Below are 6,532 nucleotides of genomic sequence, written 5' to 3' on the forward strand. Positions count from 1 at the left end.
GAAAAAAAGCCACTTAAGCTCTTTAAATATGTGCTACTTGAGAGAAATGCTCACCTATGCACAGAACTAATCACACAGGCTTCAGGTGAATGACCACTTCTGAGTGTCCAAAAAGCAAAAACAATCTTATTTTTCAAAAATAAATTTTTTTTTGGTAGATCCAAAATGATCCAACAGATTTTGATCAATTCTTAAACATTGCAAGGATGGTAATCCAAAAACAAAACATGTCTCCATCTTGGCAGCTGTGCCATTTTCCTCCTGGCCCTTCTCACTAGCTCAGAGTTATTTGAGATTTTATACATTCACCCAGGGCTCTTTGCTAGAACGTTGCCATCTCTACCCCACTGATGGGATTTTGCTCCTCCCTTCTTTTCTCTTTTTCCCATCACACCTCTCCTCCTGTCTTCACTGGGACACGTGTAGTGGAATAGCCTGGTGGTGGGGAGTGCCAGATTTGAAGTCATACTGTATGTTTGAATTCTGCCTGTGGTAACTTATACAAGTCATTTATCCTCTCTGTCCCTCAGTTTCTAATATGACAAATGGGGATAACAGTACCTACCTCATAGGACTGTTATGAGGGGTACCTGTGTGATTTTCTGTAAAGTGCTTTTAGAATAGCACCCAGCGCACAGTGAGTACCTGATCACTGTTTTTGTCATTATTACTACTGGAGGAGCTTCCTAGATGTTATCTCTGCTTCCAGTCTTAATCCCCACACAAGAAAAATTATAGCTACCTCCATGCCAACACTGGCCTAAGCTCCTTTCATTCCTTACAACAATATGCACCCTAGAAATCACCCTCCATTTTACAGATGGGAAAACTAAGGCTTGGAAAAGTTCCAGCCCATCCTTTACAACTTCTTTTAAAAAACTGCAACATCCTTTTTTGTCATATTATTTCTTTGATCACATGTCCACAAGATATTCTATTAACTGCCCCTACATTGCTTCAGCTTTCCAATCATGGGCAGTGGGTTAGGGCCTGTTAACTCATTCTCACTGCAACCCAGTATGGCCATTTCAAGTCCATTTTGTCCTTTCAGCTCAAGTCCTGAGTGACTGTCATGTGGCAGAGGGATGAGGAGGTTGGGGTGGTGAAGGACCAAGACAGGATAAATGAAATAACCTGAAAACAAAATAGCCACAGGAGGCTAGAAGACCATTTATCAGGGATGTTATGGAGGAAATTCCGGCTTCCCAGCTTAGAATGCTGTTTTTCTACGATATTTTCAAGTTCCATCTGGTCATTCTTTCAGCTGACACCTTTACTGACACCAGCACGCTCAAGGAAGTCTAGTCTTTTCAGGGATCTTTGTCAAAGTCTTAAAATTTCTTACAGGAGAAAAAATCAAAGAGACTGACTAGATACCTGATGACAACACTTTCTAAGCTAAAAACAGGAACCCTTGATTTGACTCAAAATCTGGTAAGGGACCAGAAGAGCGGACGTGGTTTGTGTCGAGTACACCCTGCACGTGTACCCCAGCACCTCCAGAGGAGCAGCAGGTAGAGGCGAACCATCCCACCGCTCTAGCTGGGCAGATGTTTCTCCTGCAGAAAATGAAAAGGCCCCTGGGAGGTTTCATACCTGAAGTTATCAGTAAATACCTTACTTAGAGTTCATACGTTACCAAGGGCTCATTTCTCAATTTCACTGAAATCAGGGACAGGACACAGGAGAGGCCCTGGGGGCAGAGTTGGGAGGAAATGGCAGAAGGAAGAAAACTAAGCTGATAAGGAAGGCACCAGTTACCCTTTGTCCCACTTTTGTCCCACGCTGGCTATGCCACAGGCTATTTGTTACCTTTGGATTTTGTTACAGAATTTAGCACCCTTTCCCAGGGAAATTCAGCAGGGAAAGAGTACATTGCTGGTCCTCCCAAAGAATGGTCTGCAGCATCTTAGACTGTCTGTAGTTTGTGTTGTTGTGTGTGTGTGTGTGTGTGTGTGTGTGTGTGTGTGTGTGTGTTTGTGGGGAGTACAAACCAATGGGTTCGTGTATATCTGAGGGCTTGTGTGTTTTGCAATGTCAACTGGTCTAGAGGAGCATGTGTCTTTAAAAATCCAAGCAGTGATGATGATGATGGTGATGAGGACGATGACAGCTCATAGTCTCATGGCTCTTCCTACATGGTGCTATTTCTAGAGGCTCTACATACACGAACTCACTTAAGTTTCACAACAACACTATGAGTAGAAACTGTTATAATCTCCACTTTGCAGAATGGAATTGAGGGACAACATGGCTAAGTAACTTGCCCAAAGTCACGCAGCCAGCACAAGGCAGAGTCTGGTTTTGAACTCAGGCAATTTGGTTCTAGAGACCGTTTTCTTAACCAGACTCTACAGCCTCCCATATTAAATATAAAAGAGTTAAATAAGTTTTCAAGTAAAAAATACTAATTCTTAACAAGAGCTAATAAGTGGTAAGCACTAAGTGTCAAGCTGTTATTTAAGCTGGAATCTTAGGTAATCCATACAACAATCCTATGAGATAGGTACTTTTATTATTCTTGTCTTCAAATTGAAGATACTCAAGATTAGTCACTTGCCAACACAGGCATCTTGCATGTATACAAGACTAGAATTTGGGCGTATTTAGTAGCAAAGTCCATGCTTGTAACCAGGACCCTATACCAAAAGAAAAAATGAATGGCATCTAACTTACCATTTTAGGTTCTTCATTAAAGTCAATGAACAATTCAAGAATGTCCCTTTCACCTCATATTTTCACTTCCCTTATGTTACATTCTTTTATTTTGCCTCCATTAGAAAAATGGGTTGCCTGTCCATGTTAGCACATTCTTCTCACGTCTCCAAAAATTCACCTCATGGCATACCCTATGTTTTAACGTCTTTCAAATGTCAGCTTGACAAGCACTTAGATAACTCCATCAGGCCATCGAAGCAATTAATTGGATAACTATTTCAGTTACTTTGACACTTGTATAGGAGCAACACTCTGAAAATTAATGGGACTGATAAGCTCAGTAGATCTTTATGTCTAAAACTGTATTTTACTCATCTCTATTTAATCCCAATAAATAATAAAGTGCCTGGTAAGCACTCAATAAATGTTCACTAAACCACTAAATGATAAAACTGAGTTACGCTAAAATGGAGAGGTAATTTCTAATTGGTTTTTTGATAATTTCTTTATTTTAATTAGTTTTATTTATTTTAATTAGTTTTAATTAGTATACAGTACATTGGTTAGACATCTATATAGTTCATAAAACGATCTCCCCAATTGCTCCCTCCTTCCTTGACCCTCCACCTAGCTAACATATTAATGCAAACTGCATTCCCTATGTCGTGCTCCCTATTCCCATGACCATCCATCAGCTACTAATTTGTACTTCTTTAATCCCTCACCACATTCTCCCAGCCTCCTCTCCCCTCTGTTCGTCACCAAATTGTCCCGTATATTAGTGAGTCTGTTTTTGATTAGTTTGTTCTTTTTATTCCTTAGAGTCCACATATAAGTGAAATCATATAGTGTTTATTTTTCTCTGTCTAACTTAAATATATTCTAGGTCCATCAAAGCAATATCTTTTTCCGTCCCCTTCCTTTTAGTCTGTGTGTATTTTTTAATCTGAAGTGAGTCTCTTATAGGCAACATATAGGGCTCTTGTTTTCCTATCTATTCATACACTCTGTCTTTTAGTTGGAACACTTAATTTTTTTTCTATTTGAGGTACTTATTGATAGGAATGTAGTTGTTACCATTCTTTATTCCTGTTTTTGTTACATGTTTTTTTCTTCTTAAAGAAGTCCCTCCAACTTTTCCTGTAATACTGGCTTGGTGGTGACTAATTCCTTTAGCTTATTTCTGTCTGGGAAGCTCTTTATCTGTCCTTCAACTCTAAATGATAGCTTTGCTGAATAAAGTATTCTTGGTTGTAGATCCTGAGTCTTCATCACATTGAATATTTTGTGCCAAGCCCTTCTGTCCTGTCCTGCATAGTTTTGGGTTTGTTTTTTGTTTTTTATTTTTTTGTTTTTTGAGAAATCAGCTGCCAGTCTTATGGGTGTTCCCTTGCAGGTAACTATCTGCTTTTCTCTTGCTGCTTTTTAATATTCTTTCTTTGTATTTAACCTTTAGCATTTTAATTATGCTGTGTCTTGGTGTGGGCCTCTTTGGATCTCTGGTTTGGGGGATTTCCTCAGCTTCCTGGGGTTTTATGTCCATTTCCTTCACCAGGTTAGGGAAGTTTTCCATCATTATTTCTTCAAACAGCTATTCAACATCTTGTTTTCCTTCAGGTACGCCGATCTGATGGATATTTTGACCTTTAATAGTGTCCCATATGCTCCTTAAATTATTTTTATAGTCTTGGCATCTTTTTTCTTGCCATTCTGATTGTCTTTGGCTTTCTCATCTTCTAGATAGGTTATTTGACCTTCTTTATTCACTTGGTTTTTTCCATTTAATATACTTTTCGTCTCAGATAATGTGTTCTTCATTTCTGACTGGTTCCCTTTTATAATTTCCTTTTCCATTTTTATGGTTTTTATCTCTTTGTTGAAGTTCTCGCTGAATTTATCTATACTTCCCAAAAGTTCATTGTGCATCTTTATAACCAGTGTTTTGAACTCTGAAGCTGTTAGATTGCTTGACTCCATTATATCTGGATCTCTGTTCTGTTCTTTCATATGGTTTCTGCTTCTTTGTCTTCCCATTTTGGCTGCCTTTCTGTGTCTGTATCTATGGACTAAGCAAAGCTCCTAAGTCTCCCGGTCTTATTAGTATGGATTTGCGAAGTAGATGTCCAGTGGCACAGGCCTGAGAGGGGTTCAGCAGCAGACCAAATTTAGCCCAAGCCTCTACCCCTCCGGGGTCACCTGTTAAGGTTCAGCAAGCAATCCACAGATGCTGTGCTTATAGTTGCCTCAAAAGACCACACCAGAAAACGAGGCCAGCTGCCTCCAGTGTGAGCCTAGGCGCTGCTCAGTAAGATGCACCTGCCTGACTTGCTGAGGGTAAACCTGGATGTGGCTTAGGTGGGGCTGCGAGTTGAGGGAGGCAGAGTTTCAGGGATTCCTCTGGGCTGAACGACCTCTGTTATTCAGTTTGATGACCTCTTGGCTTTGACGGCGCTGTGTCCACGCCCTGGGAGGAGGGCTCAACAGGGAACAATGGATACCACTGGTAATTCTGTACAGAGCAAGTCTTATCTCGGCCCTCACCCCAACCATATCTCCCTGTAAGTTTCTGGTGCCCCCTGTGTGCAGCCTAATTGGCACTGGTGCTCAGAGGAAGCAGGTCTGTCACCGTGAAAATCCGCTCTCAGACGCGGCCCCTTTAAGAGGCTTCTGCCGGTGCCGGTGCTGGTGCCGCTGCTGCAGCCTCCATTTCAGCAGCTGAAGACTGGGCAGCCCCATGTCCTCGCCCCGTTCTACATTCTGCCCATTGCAGGGTGATTTCTTGGATTTTTCCCTAGTTGTATGGCTTGTTCATCTAGATCCCAGGCAATTTTTCTTTGTTGCTGCTCCTTGTTTTCGTCACAACTTTGATTTGGTTGCTAGAGGGATGAACAGAGCCTCTATCATCTACGCCATTTTTTTTCCTTCTTGTTGGCTAAAATATTTTATAGGTCTATGACAATCTCCATGTGTATGAGTTAAAACTCCTAAAGCATTTTCCGAGTTCAGCTGCTATGAGCCAGGTGCTAGTGGGGCACAGTAGGCTCCTTCTGGCACCTAGCACCGAGCCCAGGTCTGCAAGGAAGTCCTGGGTGGTCTTCTTCAGAATCAGAGGTATGTGGGTAAAAGATAACAATGAGGAATGTTGAGGTCATCTCATACAGGTTTCAGGGTGTTTATCTCTGGAGGGCTGGGAGTCCTGCAATTTCTAACTGTTTCATCTTATTCTATTCCTCATATTTCTAGCACATAATAGAAACACAGGCATTGAAAGCAGACATAGCTGACTTTGAATTCCAGTTTAACTGCTGTCTGTGAAATCTTGACTAGTTACACCTCCTCTCTGCCCTTCACATCCTCCCTCTGAAAATTGAGGATAGCAGTATCTATCTCAAAGGCTGCGAAGGCGAAACAGGCAGCATGCAAGCACATGACCCAGAGATGAGCACAAATAGATGTTCAGTCATTTTCCTTCAGTCCCCCTCCCCTGCAATCTTTCTCAGCAGGCATACTTCTGTATCCCCACATCCTCCCTTCCACCTCTACCTGCTCTGTCCCCTCATGCCCCAACTTCATTTCATAAAAGTGAGAAAAAATGGGTTATTTAAAAAAATATGGTTAGGTTACTATTAACAAACTGTTCCCTCTTCAAGAATGTATAGTGTACCTTGGTCCCTTGCTGTTTCCCCTAGCTTTTTTTTTTACTTTGCTGCTTCACTAAAGAGGGGATGGAAAGCAAAAGAAATGAGATTCAAATTTTTCTAGCCTAGTTTTTCATGTCCACAAGGCAGATAAGTCATAACAATGAGAATCATAGAATTCTTTCTTTTATACTTCTTATCTGTTTATGACATGAAGTACACTAGGTTGTGTGTAT

Source organism: Pteropus medius, unplaced genomic scaffold (assembly GCF_902729225.1).
Source record: "Pteropus medius unplaced genomic scaffold, Ma_sr-lr_union100, whole genome shotgun sequence".
Classification (NCBI taxonomy): domain Eukaryota; kingdom Metazoa; phylum Chordata; class Mammalia; order Chiroptera; family Pteropodidae; genus Pteropus; species Pteropus medius.